Source organism: Alligator mississippiensis, chromosome 4, assembly GCF_030867095.1.
Source record: "Alligator mississippiensis isolate rAllMis1 chromosome 4, rAllMis1, whole genome shotgun sequence".
NCBI lineage: Eukaryota > Metazoa > Chordata > Crocodylia > Alligatoridae > Alligator > Alligator mississippiensis.
The window spans coordinates 32,333,755-32,355,200 of record NC_081827.1 but is presented as its reverse complement, the minus strand read 5'-3'; positions in this window follow the sequence as shown (position 1 = coordinate 32,355,200).

The following is a 21,446-nucleotide window of genomic DNA, read 5'->3' as shown; positions in this document are numbered from 1 at the left end:
CCAATAGAGTATGCCCCCACTTATTTAGAAAAAAAAATATGCCAAATGAACAAGAAATGTATTTGTTGTTTTTTTAAAGGTTGTACCATCATAAACTTTTACTTCTTTATATAAATAATTTATTATAAAGGAATTTGTATGAAGAAGTTTTGCTTCCACACCACAAGGCTTATCAAAATACTACAGGCTGCATGCAGCAATTCACTCACCTTCAGCCAGTTCTTCCTCTTCAGCCAAAAGTTATTACCTTACCGTTGCCCGGTTGCTTCCTCAGGGGGAAGTGACAGTCATTTTAGCACATGTCTGCTTGCTTCTTTTCTTCCCTACTTCTATTCAAACAATGAAAAATCAATTTTCCTGTTTAGGACACACACCTCAGTTTTGGAGGCCTGATTTATGACTAAGGACTGCATGTATGTGAGCAAATATGGCAATGTATATAATATGAAGCAAGTACTAAATTCACCTGGAGCTCAACTGATCTGGAAAAAATGTGATTAATTAATTGATTGAATAGATCTGATGTAAGAATTGTGTCAGTGAGGATAGTGAGGAAAAGGGAAAATGTTGGGTTTTGGAACTGAGCATTAGCAGGGAACAGACCATAATCTGTTTCATTCAGTAGTTTGTCCTTAGCAGACAGCCTGAAGGGATGCATTTTTTTCATGTTGAACACAATACTTTTGTTTTCCTCATGGTTATGTAAAAGACCTCTTCAGGGAAAGGCTATGATACAAATAAAGTTTAGCTGTAGCCTGAGACAGAACATGTGTTGCTATTGCAGTTGGAGTCACTATGATCTCAAGTCAGCCACCATCACATATTGAGTAGCGCCTTGTAACAGATAGTCCTGTTGGAGCCAGTTAGACTACTAGTGAAGAAAAGTATTTATTCAACATGTTGGTAGTATCTATCACTAGATTTCTTACCCACTAAACCACAAAAATATATGTCATCCTGCCAATACTCATTTCAATATCGAAGAACATCCTGACTCTGGTGCATATGGCTAAATAGTAATGCTGTCCTACCTTCCTACATTACTATTAATGAAAACAGGACTGGTTTACCTACCTTCTTTTATATAATCCTAGAATGTAACAATTATTAACTTGAATAATATGTTTCTCATGCCGATAATGGATTGGGAACAGCAGGCTGGCTCTTTTAGGCCTGAAACAAAGTACTTTAGTTAGCACATCAATGCAAGATGTTAGTCTGATTAGTCATTGTAACTGGAAGCTGTTATTTTCTACTGTATCTAAAAATTTAGAAGCAAGAAGATCCTGATTGCCAAAGATCTAGGTTTTGTATAATGCTAAAGTACTTTTGAATCATTTCTCTATGCTAACTTCTTTACTTTCCAGCAATAAGTATATAGTAATTATGTTTTTCATTCAACATGCTTTAGTCAAACTTACTGCCATGATCTTTTCTTCCTCTTTTTTCAGGGTCTATACACTTAACATTAAAAGCATGTTTCATTTACTGCTATTCCTTTTTCATTATATATAACATCTTTATTTAAACAATTAAAATATAATTGAAACAGAAATGAAATAAGACCCTTGGTGGGCAAAGAAAAGCATAACAAAGAACCTGTATAGGATTTTTTTTTCCATACATTTTTTCTTGTTCTTGGCTGAACTGTAGTATTCTCAATATCTTTATACAATGAAAATAATTCAATGAAAGCAAATTTATGCAACCAATATATTCTAAAAAGACCCCTCAGCACAGTCAGTTCTTTCTAGATGGCATAAATTAGGCTTGTAGGAAAGTAAGGCTGAAAGGGACCTCATGAGCTCATCTAGTACAATCCCCTGCTCAAGGCAGGATCATCCCTAACTAAGACATCCCAGCCATGTGGCTGTCTAACCTGCTTTTGAAAATATCTAAGGATTGAGAGTCCACAATTTCTCTAGTCAACCTGTTCCAATGCTTGACCACCCTCATAGTCAGAAAGTTATACCTTAACCTCCAACCTATATTTTTTCTGCTGCATCTTAAGGTCATTGTTCCTAGTCCTGTCCCATATGGCCACAGTGGGCACAACTACATGTGATACTACAGCAATGTAGTGATGTGCTACAGTGACAGCTGTATCTGTCACTGACGGGTATCTACACATGGCCAGCAGCTACTTTGCTATAGTGGCACACTCCCCCATTATAGCTCACCGCAATGGCAAAGTAGCTGCTAAAAATAGCCCTGTGCCCTGCATATGACTCAGTAAGGGTGGTTACTGTTGTAGGGCAATGTGTAGATGCGCCCAGTAAATAGTGTATCCACAGCCTCCCTATAATCTTCCTTTAGATATTTAAAGACTGTTATCAAATCCCCTGCCAGTCTGTTCTTCTCCAGATTACATAACCCTAGTTGTTTCACCCCTTTCTTTTTAAATCATGCTTCCCAGGTCTCTAATCTTTTTTGTCTCTCTCCACCAGACTCTTTACAAACTGACAAGTTTTTTCCTGAAGTGTGGGGCCCAAAACTGGACACAGGACTCCTGGTGAGGCCTCACCAGGGCTGTATAAAGTGAAGGAATCACTTCTCTTGATTTCCCAGAGAGACATTCCTGTTAATAAAACCTAGTTTGCTAAGGATTTTTTGTAACAAATGTATACTGCTGGGTCACATTCAACTTACAGTCCATTTTAATACCTAGATTCTTCTCTACAGTACTGCTGCAGCCTAGCCAGTCAATATTTTTGCATGCAATTGTTTTGTTCCAAGTACAAGACTTTGCACTTACACTTGTTCATTTTCATCTGATTGATTGGGAACAATATATCTGGTTTATCCAGGTTATTAGGGATCCTAGCCCCACCCTCTAGAGTATCTGAAACTCTATGCAATTTAGTGTCATCCACAAATTCACTAAATATGCACTCAATCTCATCATTCAAATCATAAACGATGTTTAACAATACTGAACCCAGGACAGGCTCCTGGGGAACTTCACTTCATAACTCCTCCCAACAAGACATTGAGCCATTTGATTATTTGTTGAGCACAATAATCCAAACAGTTTTGTATTCACCTTACAGTATTCCCATCTAGTCTGTATTTCCTTAGTTTGTTACTTACAATTTTATGGGAGACAGTGTCATAAAAGCCTTGCCAAGGTCAAGATTTATCACATGTTCTTCTCTCCTCCATCCACAAAGCCTGTTACCTTATCATAGAGGGGAATCTGGTTAGTCAGGTTTCATTTGTTCTTCATTAATACGGATCACTCTGTTCTCCTCTAGATGCTTCAAAATAGATTGCTTGAAGACCTGCTCCATAATCTTTCCAGGTATCAAGGTCAGACTAACTGGTCTATAATTCCCTGGCTCCTCCTTTCCTTTTTTCAAGATCGGCGCTATATTTGTTCTTTTCCATTCATCCAAGAATGAATCAATCCTTTTCTCCATGGGTTCTTAAGAAAGATAGTCAGTGGCTCTGAAATTACTCCAGCCAATTCCTTCAGTACCCTACGGTGTATTATATTGACACTGCTGACTTGAAAGCATCTAGCCAAGGGCCATAGCACCTTAGGCAGAGTGCTGACCAGTGGACAGTGGGGAAGGAGTACGTGGATCTTACCTGTCCCACCTCTTTCCACACTTTGACAACAGTAGCTACTGCAGCTAAGGAGCAAGCTCTTTGCACACCAGCTGCTTATCATAAAAGAAAACTTGTTAGTCACATTTAACTTGTTCTTGGTTATTTGTAAAGACTGAAGTAAAAAAAGGACAAGTAAAGAAGTAAATATTTTACTGTTTTCTGCATCATCCACGAATAGACTGTTTTGTGCTTTCTGTAAGGGACTTTTGGTCTCTTTTGGGCTTCCTCTTACCCTTGACATACTTGTAGAATCTTTTTATTGACCTTTATGTCCCTTACCAGTTGTGTCTCAATTTGTGCCTTGGGCCAGTGGCGACAAGTAGGGGGTGCACGGGAGTGCATGTGCACCCCCTGAGCGTGTCAGTGCACCCCCTGACTAGCTGCACTCCCTACTTAGGTGATGGACATGGGGGGGCAGGCAGGAGCACCAGTGTTCCCCCTGCAAGTGCTGGCCAGGGAGTGGGAGCACCATGGTGCTCCCAGAAGCAGCCACAGCCACTTCCAGAAGCAGCCACAGTGATCAACTGACTCACCAATGGTAAGATTGGCCACGGGAGTCCCTCCTCCCCCAGCTGGTCAGCGAGATCGGTTGCTGACTGGTTTGCTGGGAGGCCATGTGCCCCCCCCCCGACTAAGGCAGCACCAGTCGCCCATGTCTTGGACTTATTAATTTTGTCCCTTTTGGCCCATATTTCTTAACTCTTCCCTAGTAATATGCCTAGTTTTCCACTTTTTATAGGATTCCTTTTTGAGTTTCAACTCATTGAAGAGATTATTGTCCATCCAGGCTGGTATCCTATTGCAATCTCCATTCTTCCATGGCATCAGGATAGCTTGCTCCTGCGCCTTTAAAAGGACCTCCATAACTGACAGCCAGTTGCCCTGGACTCATTTTACCCTTAGACATTCCTCCCAGGGGATTCTGCCCACCAGGTCTCTGAGTTGGTCATCTGCTTTTCTGAAGCCCAGTGTTTTTGTTTTTCTGTTCTCATTCCATACTCCCCATTGGATCTTGAATTAGCTACTGTTCTTCCTATTTCCCAGTAATTCTGGAGGATTATGATCTCAAAGAGTTTTTTGTTGTTTTTTTCTCTAGCAATCCCTAAAGTTTTGGATCTCAGGTTGAAATTGTGTTATTTATATATTTATTTTTGAGAGAACGTCAGTCTCAGTCCTTGCACTATGATTATGTGGTGGTGTACTATTGTTTTCTCTAAGCCCTAAAATGTCTCCTACTGACCAATTCTGCCCTCCGTCTGTTCTATAAGTTTGTTTCCTAGAACAAAGAACAAGCCTTTAAAAGGCCATAGAACCTGTGACAGAACCTGGTCAGTGATCCTCAACCCAAGGCTTCTCTTGTTAACTGTGTTGTAGGAGCAAAAAATAAGATGCTGCCTTCAATTTCTCTAAAATAAATTGTTTTTAAAGAGGCTGTGAGAATAGAATAAAGAAACTAAGGATCATAAAACAGGTCACAGAACATTTTGAAAGATATACTGCTAGAAACAATTCAGTCTTTCTGTAATATTTCCAGGGTCGTTTTCTCTTCACTTAGTATAAGTAGGAACATTTACATAAAAATGGTATTTTTGTTTCTCAGTAGTTTCTCTTCAAGTATAATTATGTTTTCTTTGGTTGCTGTGGAGATTAGGTATTTTAAGTTTTCAGTAGTTTATTCAAGGTGAGCAACAGCACTAGGCTAAACTGAAATCCATCAGTATTGTGTCATATTATCATCACTGAGGCTAGATTTTCAAAGAAGAGCCCAAACGTAATCCCATATTTAGGCATTAAAATGGGAAGCCTGATTTTTCAGTGGATATCCATTCATTTCAATCAGAGGAGCTTCCATTTTACTTTTGAAAATAAGTTTGTCTAATAAACTCTTTAATTATAGATTTAAGATCATATATATATGAGAGAGAGATCATAATTCTCAGCCATATTTTGACAATTATGATCTTCCTCTATTGACATAAGTAGGTCACACTTATACCTCTGAACTAGTTCCTGAAGGCACAAATTAGACACAATTCCAGCTGATCTTGAAGATTCTGATGGATCTCAGTTATGATCAAATATTTTTAAACCAAAACTTTGCTGTGCACATATCAATTAATTGGGTCTTTATGTCAGAGGTGTGCTATAAACATTCTCATCCTTCTGCTCCAGTCCAGGAAGATATTGTGACAATTTTGGCTATTGTAATAGAAATACTAGGGGACATGCAAATATGCTAGAATATTGGTTCATTTAGAGGAACTGCACAGTTTTCATTCTAAGTTATGTCATTTTACCTAAGCCATCAATCTGTGGAATAAATCAAAATGCATTCTAAGTAATATAAATTTTAGGAGAAGTGGCTTGTCTAGTTTCCCAACTTGTCCTATATGCCAACTACTTTATATTTTATAAATAAAAGGGGTCCTTATCTACACATGAGTAAATATTACAAGTTTAAGTCTAAACTCCTTATATGTTTTTCTTCACTGTGCCCTCAGATTGATCTTAGAGGAAGTACATAATCAGAAGAGTTGGCCGTATCGGTTTAGACTGTTTTTTCTTAGGGTGAACATTGTTTTTCTGAGGTCCCACTTAACCAGCTACATTCAACTGAAGAACTGAAAAAAGGGTCCTTGTCCCAAACAGCACACATAATTTAACAGGATAAGACAAGCTACAAAGCAAATCATAGGTCAAAGACCGACTGGAATAAAAGCATGAATACTAGTGGTGGCAGCAGCAGTAGCAGTAACAACAACAGGGCTACTTAGGTGGGTGTTTGTTTTTCTGATTCAAGGTGTCTTTTTTCCTCTGGGTTTGTTTGTTTGTTTTTCCGGAATTGATTATTTATCTTTCCTTTAACTAGCTTTGTTGGCTTAGCAAATCTGGTAAAAAAATATTGCACACATCTGATAGTCTGTAGCTCCTTCAGTTGCATTGGGAAATTCTGGTCTTCAGTTAATTAAATTTTGCCTGGTTTCTATGGTATAAAACAATTTACTTATTGCTTTATTCACCAAACAATAACACCATGAACATAAAAACTGGGTGCAAACAATTTGATTACTTTTTTAACATAAATAATTTACTAGCTCTAATTAGAATATCATGCCTGCACAGGAATCCTCAGGGAATGATTCAAGAGAAAATGATATTTTCCAAGGCAAACTTTAAATGAAACGTATTTGTATTAATTAATGCATTTTTCATTTAATTGTGTAAGGTGACAAATTTGGCAGCACCACAGCTTGCTGATCAAAATCCTGTGGCTTCAAGTGTTTCTGCTTTATTTGGATTTATATTGAATGAGTGATTCACAGCCAATCACTTAGTTACTGAGTTTTGAGTCTACAAGGTGCCAAGAACTCTGGAAAGTGATTAAGTACCAGCCTAACATTAATCACAGTGCAGAATTTTGCAGGGTCAAATGCAGTTCCAAGCAGCCTTTGAGAAGATTTTAATTTTCTTGATTTCTCTGTCTGAATTTTATCAGCGTTGTTTTCTAGTAGCAGTGGAGCGTTATTGTCCCTGTGATGGTCCAAGAAATGTATGAAAGAGTACAAGAGTGGGTCCAGGGAGGGTGCAGTGGTGTATATACAACACCCCTTTGATTCCTCATCCACCTAAAGTTTAAAATCAACTGCTTGGCATGGCAACAGCATTTCTAGTCAGGCAGCACTGAGGGAGTCAACTGACTTAATGGCTCATTGCAGTCTACCTGATTCCTTCTAAACTCCTCATTCCAGAAGGGTTAACGACCCTCTCTCTTTTTAATGGTTTGGATGATGGTCCACGAATCCAGTTATTCTTTTTTCAACAGTTCTGCTATTAGCTGTTCCTCTTAAGGTGACTCCCATTTCACAGCCCTGTAGACTGTTTTTAACTCTAGCTAAAAATATCAATTTGGGTGTGGAAACATTAACTCAGGTGAACATCAACCCAGGTGTGGAAATAACTGTTAGTGAAGCTTTGGATGAACTGTCAAAAAGCTCAAGGAGGCTAGATTGTATTTTATGAATCTGAACAAGACTAAAGAAACAACATCCTTTGATTATTTTTCCCCAGTTGTATTTTTATACATAATATATGATATACCAAATTAATGCCCATTCCAATAAAGTTATATTTGTTTTTGCTTCATCTTAAAATGAATAATACAGCCCTAGGCCCCTAGCATATTATAAAGCTTATAGTTTCTTGCTACCTGGAGAAAAAGGAATTCTGTGTTATATATGATGATATACTGCACCATCTGCACCCTCCTTTTCAAAATGCTGCAAGAGTAGCTTGAGAGGGTAATATCTTTTTTGATATCTTTTATTGGGCCAACTGTATATTTGGATATGGTTAGACAAAATGTTGGGCACAAAGTACCCTTTGTTGGGTGACCCAATGAAAGGCACTTTGTACCTAAAAGCTTGTTCAACATCTCTACCAACTATACAGTTGGTCCAATAAAATATATCACCAAAAAAGAAAAGAAAACTTGCTTAGCATATTTTTCTGATATATTTTTATTATTACTTTTAACTTTGTACATACACCATTAGAAATTCATTATGAATATTCAGTCTCCAAAATCTGATGATGATGTTGGTTTTTATGACTAATCTCATAATTCATGTTGCATTTCTATATGTGTGTTTCCTGACTTGTTTAATATAACTTTTACCAGGAGAATATAGGAAGAAACCATTGCTGCTCTGAAACCCTTAAGAAATGGTAGCTGACTGAGTAGATTGCTTTAACAAATAAGCAGGATCAGAGCGTCCTAAAAAAATATAAACTTTTTTTGTTCTTTCTGAGCCTGGTGTTAAAGTGTTTGCCATATTGCTAGAAAACTTAGGATGCCTGTAGGATTTAGTGGCAGAGCAAAGAGTATATATGTAATTTTTCCTTATCACATTTACACAAAGTAATTAGATGCACACACATAGTCCTGGATGTTGTAGCCAGAGTCTTCTTGAATTATGTACCCTGATTTTGGTGAAGACTTAAAGAAACCATTGCTGCAATGAAATCCTTAGGGAAAAGCTGCAATTTGAGTATATGTTGTAACAAATAAGTAAGAGTAGAACGCTGTCCCCCTGCCTGTGTAAGTACTATCTCATAAAATAATACAAATCCTAAGGGATGTTAACAACACATAATAAAGGCACAACAGCAGAGAATGGAGAAAAAGATCTTTCAAGCAGATGCCTTTTTAAACATGGCAGACTTTGAGGGCCAGTTTGAGCATTGTTTCCAGATTCTTTACCATAGTATGACACTGTTGCTACTTCCAGACCACAGTAGGAACTATAGATTTGGTTTCTTTATCTATCCTGGGACAAGCAGACAATCTGGGACAGGAAGGAAGGGAGTTCCTTTGGAGGCTGGAACAGGTGGTCTCAGGATTGCAGAATATGTTGGTATGTATTTAAGTGTACATATTATTCCTCATCTCTTGGAAAAAAATTAAAACATAAGTCTTAGTACTATCTATCAACAAGAGTAAGCCATGAGTCTCTTGGAAATGACCAGAATGATATTAGTGAGTGTGAGAGGGTAGACAGGAGCCCCCACAGAGCTGAGATGGGAGGCAGCGGGAAGGAGACCAGAGCACAGACACCAGCATAGGTGCAAGCTTGGCAGTTTCACAGCTGCCTAAGCCTGTGTATCAGGGAGCCTCGGGCCGTGGCCTCTGACCAGCGCAGGCTGCTCAAAAGGCAGCCAGAGAAACATCTAAGGGAGAGCCGGAGAGAGAGAGGTAGAACACCAGCTGGGAGATGCTGGCTCAGGAGCTGGGAGGCTCCAGCTCTAGCCCCAGCTTCCTGGAGAAGGAGGCAGCCATCCACCAGGAGACCAGCAAGGCAGAAGGCAGGCTCAGGGGTCAGCAGGATCTAAGGAGCCCTGCTAGAAGGCAGCGATCAGGCGGGACACCGCTGTGGAATGGCAAGACTCTGACTAGGAGCCCCGGAACAAGGACTGAAGGCAGACCCTCAAGTCTGCAATCATCCTTGGACACCTCTGGAGGGGACAGAGCACGGGGAACCATGAGCACCAGGGAAGGGGAGAGGAGTGATGCTGGCAAGAGGGACCAGGGTGATGGAACCCCAGGCCAGCCAGGCTCCAGGGTGGGGATGACAGAGGAACTAGTAGGGATGGGACACAAGGGTGGTCCCAGTACCCCTGCCTGTTAGAGGGGAGAAGATGAACACGTCCCCTGTGAGGGGGAGATAAAGGAGCCCTGAAAGAGAGAGAGAGAAAGGCAAGCTCGGGAGCTCCACCGCCAGGTGCTGGCATTTTCAGTTGAGTTGTGGATAACCCCAGCAGGGGCAAGTTTATTTTTCTTGAAAAGGAACCAGCCTGAGAACCAGGGGTGGACCCCTGAAGGTTCATGTCTCAGAAGACCCAGCCATTGCAAGTTGGGCAGTGTGAGGAAGATCTACGTGGAGAAGCATCCATCCAGGCTGAAGGCATGGTAAGGGTGGGGTAAAGGGGAGGTTTGGAGCCCCATGAAGGCAACCCCAGGATCAAGACCCCTCCAGGCCCCTAACAGGGAACTGTCTCCCTAAGTAACAACACCAAAGATGTGGCAGGAAAGAAAAAGGGGCAGCACCCAGACCATCTAGGTGGCACTGGAATAGGGTTTCACCCTGATGTCACTGGGAGGCAGGGCACCCACAAAGAGGTCCCCAAAGCCTTACAATACCTACCAGTGACAGTGAGGCTCTAGTTTTGTGAGGAGGAAGAGCAGCAGTGAATGCTGCTCACTTGTGCAAGTACATAATATGAGGTACTGGAGACTGGCAGGAAATACTGGGGGGGGGGGGGGGGGCGGAGAACAATTATCCACTTCTGTGGAATCAGTTTGGATGCATCATCTATATTTTGTTGGGCCAACTCCATAGAGTGAGTGGTATAAAGCACCACAATTCCCAGGGACTCCAATGAAATCACTAAGCTGTCAGCAACTTTTAGGAAATAACCTCTAAATTTTCTTTCGTGCTTAGTTGCATCAACCTCCTTCCCAAATTCCTACCTTTCTAAAGGTCAACTATCACTGTTCAATTACTTGTTCTATTTCCTAAACTTGCATTTTATGGGCTAGAGCTGTAGCTGGTGTGAAATGTAGTTAATCTAGTTTATACCAGTTGTGGATCTTGACTTTCTGTGTGTCTGGAAAACTTTCTCTCTGATTAGCAGTTTTGTTTATTGCTTATTGGTAAGAAACATGAAGGTGATAACCACTCACTAAGAACCATGCATTCCTGCTGACAAAATTATTTATCATATCTTCAGATTAAAAGCCTTGTAATTACTGTAGCCCCCTTGGTATGATTTTGACTTTACAACTGTCAGATAAGGTTTCTACTTCCATTTCCAGGCTTAAAAAATGGCTTCTGTCTTTCTCAGTCTCTTTAAAAACTAAGATCTCCAGGTATTTCCCTTTTAAGTGCTTTGCTCCCTGTTCTGTGTGGGGATGTCATATTCTATTTTAATAAATTAAACTTTCAGGCTTTTGTCTTCCCATTTTATTGGAACAAATGGTGATACTGCATTTCAGCAGCTGTAGCCTTAATCAGCTCAACAAATCAAACCAACAAAGACAAACGGCATGCAAATCAGTAAAGTCAGTAACAGAAGGAGAGAGAGCATTTTAAGGACTTTTGCCATTTATCTAGCCCCAGACCTATGCAAGGTACTTAGCTGATATAAAACTAGAAAATACGAAATACTTCCTACAATATAAAATACTTACTGCCTTTTTTTTTTTCATTACTATGTTTAATCCACCTATATTATATAAAATAGACATTGAAAAAAGCCATGCAACATCCTTAGACCAGGGGCTGAGACCTGCTTTTACTCCTTATGGGTTAATGTTTTCATTTAATTCTATTATTGAATGTGGAACTGCTTAAATGGAGTGGGGGGAGTGAAGAATACTCATATGGCATCCCAGAATAGCCTAAAACCTGGTAGTAAGTTACTTCTGTGGTAGATGCAGATTTGCATATGTAACCCCTGCCTTGTGCTGCTGGAGGCATCTTTTTTAAATGCAACCTGAGAATACCCAGTGGAATGATGCCGTGGATTATTCAATGTAGAGAAGTTCTGAGAGAATAGCTTGTTAAAAATTTGTAGGCTGAAAAAAAATTCATTAGAAAACTCTCATTACCAAGGTCTGGTTTTAAAAGGTTAAACTTTCCTAGTGACCTTTGTAAATCCAGTAATTTATATCAGAGAATGTTACCAGAGAATGAAAGCCACCGAAAAACTGTAGTTTATATTAAATTGCTTTAAAGGATTTTATTTATTTGTCTTGTATCTCCAAAAAAGCAATGTATTAGACCAGGGGTATAAAATTCATTTGGCCCTACAGGCCAGATGAATGGTGCAGGGCTGGTTTGAGGGCCAGATCAGGCCTGCAGACCAGCCCCGCACGCCTTGTGCAACTTGCATCCCAGACCGGCACTACAAGCAATACCCACACTGACTCCAGGCCCATGTGCCTTGTGCAGTTTGTGCCAGACTAGCTGTATGTGCCATGTGAAGTGTGCAAGGCCAGGGCCAGGGCTGGTATCTTCTTTATTTGACATCTGGGACCAATCTGGGGTACACCCTATTTGACAGGATGGTCCATGCCAAAACCCATGTGAGAAGTGGCTAGTATTCACTTTGGATTCGGATTCAGCTAATTTGGGGGACAGTGATTCAATTCAGTGATTCGAATCACTGTCTCAAATTGATTCGTCTGAATCCGATTCAGCGATTCAGCCGCAACCGAATTAGCCGAATCTCTGAATTGAACAGGCCCTATCCCCCACCCGCTCTTTCAGCCCCATCAATGGCTGCCCCACCCGGCCCCAGACTCCTGGCTCTTAAAAAAAAATAAATAAAAAAAGCCCCACACTCACCAGCTCCTGCCAGGTGGGGGGGGTGATCCCTGCTGCCCCCCACTGCCCCATGCTGCATGAGGGGCTCTGCCATGAGCCACCAGAAGCCCCAGTGGCTGCTGCAGCAACCAGCAAGTGCAGCCCCCTCCTCCAGCCCTCCCCTCTGTCCCCTACTTACTGGCACAGTGTCCGGGTCCAGCTCCCTGTGGCAGCGAGTGAGAACTGCCCGAATCACTGAAGCTCTCCAAATCTTTTCCAAATTAATTTGAAGAGCTTCGAATTCATTCAGACCTTTTTATTGGTCTCCTGATTTGATTTGGATTTGGAGATTTGGCTGCCGAATCATGCCAAATCTCCTCCAAATTGAATCAGCACCCAAAGCTTCACACAACCCTAATGGGCAGCACCACAGGCTGGATGATAGGGCTCCACCTACCCGGCCCTTGAAGCTTATGTTTGACACACCTATATTAGACAGTGATAAGAAACAGATTTATAATGTCTGTTCAAGCTTGAATTAAATGCCTGTGTTCTCATAATTTTCACTTGTATTAATAATTTTTTAGACTGCCATATGTATTGTTGTACAACTTTTGATATATTGGATTAGCTTTCCCTTTATGGACTTCATGCACTTTATCAAAAAGATGTTTCTTCCTGGTATTTGAAGACTTTGGGTATTTTTCTAATTAATTTTGCCTATTTTTTCTAAGTTAGGGCAGGTATTCACTCTTTTACAAGTTCTATTAATTTAATAATCAGGATGCAAGTATTCTGCCAATGCAATGCACATAGATATTGTTGCCACACTGAGGAATGTTCAGATAAATGTACAAAAATACAATAGAGCAGCATTCTTGTACAAAAGTAAGACTAGTTTCACCCATTTAAATAATACAGAAGATAGAATTAAAATATAGTACAAATTGAGACTGTGCGTGAATGAATAATAAATAATTATCAACATTTTGAAAAACAGGAAGTCGATTATAGTAACTTACAGAATTTAAGTTGCATATATTACAGAAATCAGAATTCAATTGTTTTATTTTGCTATTATATTGGATTAATGGAGATTTATATTATATTAAATCAGAACAGATGTCAAAATATCCCATCTCAGAACAAAGGATGCTTACAATCTGGCAGCTTCTTTCAGAACTAAATAATATAAGCAGCTCCTCTTCACACTGGGAAGCATTATTTTCTTTTTCTCATCATTTATTAATGGATTATGCCTGATATTATCACACCAGAGGCCAAAATTTAACTTGACACAGAAGAATCAAGTTGCACCAATATCTAAGCAAGTGATCCATTTTCCCAGATAAATTGTGGGGGAGAGGGAACAGGAATTGGAATGACAATGTCTGTAACATGAAGGTATGGATGATTTGACTATCCAGAATATTTTTAGATAAGTAGTATATCTGCCTTGTTAACAAAATACAGAAGGAACCAGACTTAAAAGTCCTTGAGCTCATATATTTGTATGTACCTAACTACATCCAAAACACTCATGTACGTTAGGCATCTGCAAACTGGCAAGACATGTAAATGATAGAATGTATTGGAAATGCCTGATGTTGGCTTAGAATTTGGATGCTTATGTAAAATTTGACACAGCAGAGCAGAAATATGTCCATTTTCCCATGGTATGGCCCTTTGGACCCCTATATAGTTCTGTGGTAGGTAGTTCTTAAGGAACACTTTTCTCATTGACTATGTAACAATAACATTTATTCACATTAAGCAAGCCATGCCTGGATGTGTGAAACTTTTCAAATGAAAACTAAAACTAGGAGATATTGCATAGTGATGGCTTGTGTGGAAGAAATCAAACTTAGCATTGTGGTTGTATCAGAATTGACAGAGCCATCTTGGTTTATTTAGAGCTATACAAATGATCACAAGGAGGGTTCTCAAAGGAACTGTGAACTCTATAATTTGACAAGCGTATTTATACTTCAGACAGTGAGAAAAGATGCATGGTTCAGACAGAGCAACCTTGAAGAAACAGGAAGAAGTTGATCATTTGTTTGTCACACGTAGGGAGTTTGCTTGTTCAGCAAACACATTGTGTTTTCGGAACAGATATCAGTTTCTGGTTCCCGGAAAGGAGGAGGTTAACATCTGCACACAGAGATTAATATATCAAGACAAAACAAGGCATGAAGGTTTTTCCTTATCTTAGAACATTTTGAAACACATAGCATCAGCATCTTTTTCTCTTCTCTTTCTCTCTCTTTGTCTCTCCTCTTAGTCAAGTAAGAGACCTGCTTAAACTTATTTCCACACTTGTTATGATCTTAAAGGTCTTCCTACACCAGAACACATAAATGTTGCAGGAGTGTTCAACAACTCTTACAGACTGATCACATTTGGGTCATTGTCTTGAATATGGTCTTGGCTGTCTTGCGCATCATAACTTTTGGTATATTGCGCATGTGTGTCACACTCTAAAATAATAGAAACAATGGTAGTGCAAACTCCAAGAATGTTATCAGTGCTTAACAGGTTTTCATTGATCAATAGCATAAATAGGGTAGGGTGAGTGGGGCACCTGCCCCCTTCAAGAGACTTTGCCATGGCAGTGGCAGCACTGCACTGCCTCTGCCTGGCCTCAGAGGCTGGGAAATGCAGTGTTGCATCAAGTGTGCATTTGGGGGAGGAGGAAGAGTGAAGCGAGTGGGATAGTGCTCCAGGGAGCCTGGTCAGGGGCTGCTGCTGCTGTTGGAGTAGAGTTGAGGTTGCAACAGCAGTGGCAGCAGCAGTACCCCAGGATGGTTAGTCCTTTCCCCCCTTACCTACATCCACCCATCCATCCATCCTCCCCCTCCCCCCATATACTGTGGTAGACATGCCCCATTCCCCTCCCTTTCTGGCCCAGGAACTCAACAAACTGGCTATACTTCTGTCATTGATTCATAGATTCATAGATGCTAGGGTCGGAAGGGACCTTAATAGATCATCGAGTCCGACCCCCTGCATAGGCAGGAAAGAGTACTGGGTTCAAATGACCCCAGCTAGATGCTTATCTAACCTCCTCTTGAAGACCTCCAGGGTAGGGGAGAGCACCACCTCCCTTGGGAGCCCGTTCCAGACCTTGGCCACTCTAACTGTGAAGAAGTTCTTCCTAATGCCTTGTCTAAATCTGCTCTCTGCTAGCTTGTGGCCATTATGTCTTGTAACCCCCAGGGGTGCCTTGGTGAATAAAATCTCACCAATTCCCTTCTGTGCCCCCGTGATGAACTTATAGGCAGCCACAAGGTCACCTCTCAACCTTCTCTTGCAGAGGCTGAAGAGGTCCAGGTGCCCCAGTCTCTCCTCATAGGGCTTGGCCTGCAAGCCCTTAACCATACGAGTGGCCCTTCTCTGGACCCTCTCCAGGTTATCCACATCCCTCTTGAAGTGGGGCACCCAAAATTGCACGCAGTATTCCAACTGCGGTCTGACCAGCACCCGATTGAGGGGAAGTATCACCTCCTTGGATCTGTTCGTCATGCATCTGCTGATGCACGATAAAGTGCCATTAGCTTTTCTGATGGCTTCATCACACTGCCAACTCATGTTCATCTTGGAGTTCACTAGGACTCCAAGATCCCTTTCCGTTTCCGTTCCACCCAGCAGGTCATTCCCTAGGCAATAGGTATGCTGGACATTTTTCCTCTCTAGGTGCAACACTTTGCATTTCTCCTTGTTGAATTGCATTCTGTTGTTTTCCGCCCATATTATTATTATAAACCTGAATAGATTTGGACCTCATGTAAGGTGACCTTTGGAAGGTGACCACTTGCTGTCTCAGAATATCAAATGTTTTTGTGTTTTATTGCTTCTCTCTGGACTTGCCTTTTTACACACTATGCAAATTTATCCAAATGCAGAAAGCAAGGAATGCATGAGGAATGAATTTGGTCAATTTGGTCAGTGTTTCCTCATTTGAGAGGCTCCTTTTTTATTTCACTACTTGCCATTGATTTTTTCTGTTTTTCTGTTTAATCCTATATTCCTTTTTTAAAATCTTTTTCTCTCAAGAAGAAGAATTTTTTTATTGAAATCTTTCCTAGATGGGCTTAAACTGCACTGCTACTGATAGTAAAACATATATTTTTTCTTCAGCTCTATAGGTAATCCTAGCCCTTTCAAAGGTGTACTGGTCATGAGTTCAGTTCTCTCATAAAATAGTTACCTCACAAGGAACAACCTCTAGTTGACATTTACTCAATCAGCTACCTGCTTGTATTCCATACTGTGTATTGGACTTTGTAATCTGTGCTTAGTTTTGCCCCAATGCCTATGTTACAAATTTTAATTTTTAAAGTAATCTCTACACAGATAACAAATAAGAAGCGATATTGTTCCTAGACAATCTGGAATGGAAAACTGAACATCATAGAGAAAAAATGTTACACTTTATAGCTGCTTGTAGACATTAAAGAAAAAAAACAACAACCCCCTACTGGAAGAAGCAGCGCATTACTTCAAGCTCACTCCACAACATCTGTATAGATCAGGAGCTTCAGCAGGGCTTCTGGGAGCTTTTATGTAATAGATTATTGATCAGTTATTAGATAAAAGTGCCAAAAAGCCCCACTAGTGCGTCAGGTCCAACCTAATGCAGTACTTCTGGGCATGTGCTGGGTTCAGTGCAAAAGTGTGCTGAGTTTAAACTAAAGAGCCTTAAAAAAAAATCTGCAAGAAGCCTATAAGGTTATAATCCTGCAAAATCTTGTTTATGCAAAAACTTTGTACATTGGCTTATGCCTGCCTACAATGCTGGTGGTTGGGGAAGAGACACACCTCACATTACAAACTCATATTGTTCAGGCTTGGATAAATTAAAACTAAAGCACTGAGATAATATACTCAATCTGATTATACCATTAAGTTGATGACTGTTTCTTGTCAACTAAATGAACTTTCTAAGTGAGGATGCTTTAAGGATTGTCCCTAGTAGAGTATATTCCAATTGACCAACCTGGGAGCAAACAGTAGAGCCACACAAAACTTGTAATTAAAACGTTCTTCTTTTTTGGAAAAATCTGCTTTAGTGATGCTGAAACTGTTAGTGAATTTGCGTTGAAATTGCCAAATTATTCATTTCAAAGAAAAATCTATTCAGAAAAAGGAAACATTTCATTTTTTCAATTCATTCTTTTTTTATTTCAATATTTAAATTTTATTTTTTTAATTTAGCATTTGCATTCATCAAAATACAATGAATTATCCATTTTGAGTCATATGCTACTTTTTGGTTTGCTTTAAATTGTGAAAAATATTCGTTCAATGAAAAATTATTTGAATTCTTAAAATTACCAGCAAACCAAAAAACCCCTTCTCATTTGCCCAGTTCTAGTTATAAATTATCCTGTTATTTTGAAAAAGCATTTAGTAGAAAGCCTAAGACATAATTTCCTAATCATTACTCATAACCACCTCTAGGTTTTGGGGATCTTGGCATTGGCCAAAGGTACAAAAGAACCCTTAAACCATGGGTGTTAAATATATGTGGCCCTAGGAGATGCATGAGTGTTGCAGGGCTGGTCCATGGGCTGACCTAGACCCACAGATCAGTCCCCCATTCTGGATCCTGGTATGTCCTGGAACAGCTGGAGTGGGTACAACATGAGGCTTGGACCTGCTTCATCTTCTCCAGGGCTGTGCCACATGGACCCAAAGCCACCTCTGCAGGGCTGTACTGCATGCAGTAACAGCTCTACTGCTCCTGGACATGACGTGGAGCTGGCACTGCTTGCAGTGCATGGGACCTTCTGCCACACCCTGCATGCTGCTTGTGGGTCAACTGGCTTTATGTGGCCCTGATTGGGCTGGGGTAAGACTCCCATTAAATCAGATGCAGCACAGCTGTTTATGTGGAAAGCTTAAATGGCACTTAAATTGAATTAGCTGTGACTGTGTTGAGGTAAAGTGTTAATTCACAGTTACTTAATGTGGGCCAATGGGCTTGTTCATCTGTAAGGTTTTGGATTCTGTGAGATAAAATGCTCCAATGGGAATCAAACTATTTGTCTATTTTAAACTCTAAGATCTATGGGCAGCTCCAGGGGCTGGATGATAAATCTCCGCAGGGCAGATCTAGCCTGTGGGCTGTATCTTTGACACCCCTACTGTAAGGAGTGACCTAGAAACCTCTACTCGAGGACGAAGAAGAAGAGAATGCTATGTGAAGAATGCCCATCTGCAATGATAAGGAGGAGACAGTCTTAGATAAAGGGGGCTTGAAAACAAAAGAAGAAACAGAGTACTGGGTTAAAGGGCTCATTAAAATATTAAAAATCACACCCCTAGGTGGGGAAAAAAATATGCTAATGAAACACACATGTATGTAAATGAGATACATGGCTAAAACACAGGTATAGAGACATGCTCAGTAAAGAACTTCTTGCGTCACTCGCTTATAACCAATCATTAAACAAGCACGCTTGCGAAAGCTTGAAAACTCCCATATAAAAGATGCTTAGAAGTAATAGTGTGTGTGCTTGTTACGTGAATTATTCTGCTTGCACCTTTTATTGCTAGCAATAAACCTTCTTTGTACTTTCACCCCTGGTATCTTTATTGGCCTTTGCATACCGGGCACGATCCCAGACTTGAGCTGGGGCACAACAGTTTTTGGCACCCCAGATGGGACTGCCTTAGATAAGGCTTTGCCCGGACTAACTGACGACCAGACGATCGCTCCTCTGGAACGAATGTTAGGCGCGCCCCGGGATCTCTTTTCCCAGTAAGACTTCTGCTTCAGGGGGAGCTGGATCGCTGAGGCAGCAGTAGCCTAATGGTGCAACGCCATAGAGTGAAAGTACCAGTAACAGCCACTTGGGTGAGAGGGTAGAAAGGGAATAAGGCCTACCGTCAGTACACCTACCTGGGATTATCTCTGAAAGTATTCTGTCTGGCCTGAGTCCAAGGCCAGTGATTTTTCCCCTGTGAGGACAAGGACTAAGAACAGATCCCTGGATCCCAGGTAAGTCGGACGGTCAGAACCGGGAAGGCAGCCCTGAGGTGGGTACCATTGACAGTAAGGTTAGGGAATGTACCCCCCTCTCTTGTGTATTGGGACATTGGGCAGAGTTCGGTGGGGATCCTATGACTAAGAAGAAAGCTAAATTCTTCTGTGAAACTGCATGGCCACGCTATAAGCTAGATGATCAAGAACATTGGCCTCCGGAGGGAAGTGTTAATTATAATACCATCTTACAATTGATTTTGTTCTGCCGGCAGAATCGTAAATGGGAGGAATTGATGTATGCGCAAGCGTTTATGTCTCTCTGTAGGGATAGAAAGGTTTTGGATAAATGTGGATTGGGGGAGGGGGTTGGGATCTGTAAGGTGGCAGTGGCTTGACCAACTGAAAATCCTGTCCTGAAATGTCCGGAGCCAGAGGTTCCACTCCCTTTGACACCTCCACCTTATCCTCCTCCTCTTCCCCCTCCTCCTCCTCATTCGTCTGATTCCTCATTGGCATCCGCTCTTCCTCCTTCTTCCCCCCCCAAGGTGGAGGTTGAGAACACTCCCCGACCCAGGGATCTGGAACAGCACCAACCATGGCCACCAGGTGCTTGGCAATCTCCAGAACCCCCAACTTCTCCTGATATAACCCCGGGAGGTGGGTGGAGAGTACAGTTAGGAGCAGACTCTGGGGTTAAGGGAAAACATCACAGGGAATCTGATCCTGGCTGTGGGAAGGGAAATGGGGTATTTCCCCTAAGAGAACAAGTGGTACCTGGGCCTCTCGAAGATGATGGTGAGCCAACCTACCTTTGAACCTTTGTGCACGTTCCTTTCACTACCTCAGATTTGTATAACTGACGGAACAATACCCCCAGCTTGAGAGAGGATCCTGAAAAGGTACGAAACCTGTTTGAAACGATTTTCAAAACCCATAACCCAACTTGGGCAGATGTTCAGTCTCTTTTAGATGTCCTGTTGACACCGGAGGAAAGGAGGATGGTAGTAAACAAAGCCCGTGAGTACGTGGAAAAGGAAATTACCGCAGGGCGCCTGAATGGAAATAAGGACAATCATGTCCCCACCCAGGAGCCAGATTGGAACCCAGACCAAGATATGACCTCCATCCGCGCCTATCGAGAATATATCCTCTGAGGATTGAGAGGTGCTGTGAAAAAACCTCAGAATCTCAGTAAGGTGTATGAGGTTCGACAGGAGACGAATGAGACCCCGAGTGCCTTCTTGGAAAGAATCTACACTACTTTCAGACAATACACCCGCGAGGACCCGGAGGATTCATCAAACGCTCGCATGGTAAATATGATCTTCATAGGTCAGAGTGCACCGGACATTAGGAAGAAATTGCAGAAGACAGACGGAGCAGCAGGTATGCCTATTTCCCAACTAGTAGACATTGCTTACAAAGTATTTACTAACTGAGAAAGTGTTCAGGAAAAGAAACAGGACAAGAAAGAGGAGAGAAAGATGAAAATGCAGGCAGCCCTAGTGGCGGCTGCAATCACGGGAAAACCCAGAAATGAGGGATCCCGGAGACAGCCTCAGAGGCGGGGTTCATTAGAGAAAGATCAGTGTGCCTATTGCAAACAAAAGGGACACTGGAAGCGGGAATGCCCCAATCGGAAAGAAGGTGAAGGTGAAAAGAAAAGAGAGGAGAGCAGTGGACTGTTTACTTTTGGAGGGGATTCAGATTGAAGGGGACCGGAGGCCCGGGAGGGAAAGATAACCCAGATCCTGGTGTCCCCTGACGAGTCTCTGGTTAAAATGCAACTAGGGGACAGAGATGAATTGGTAGAATTTCTCGTCGATACAGGTGCTACTCGTTCTGTCTTAACTCAAAAACTGAAACCTTTAAGTAAAAAGACTGCCGGTGGTAGGGGTCACAGGGAAGGCAGTAACACGGACCTTCCTACAGCCAATGGCCTGTAATCTTGGGCAGGCCGAAGTCACCCATCAATTCTT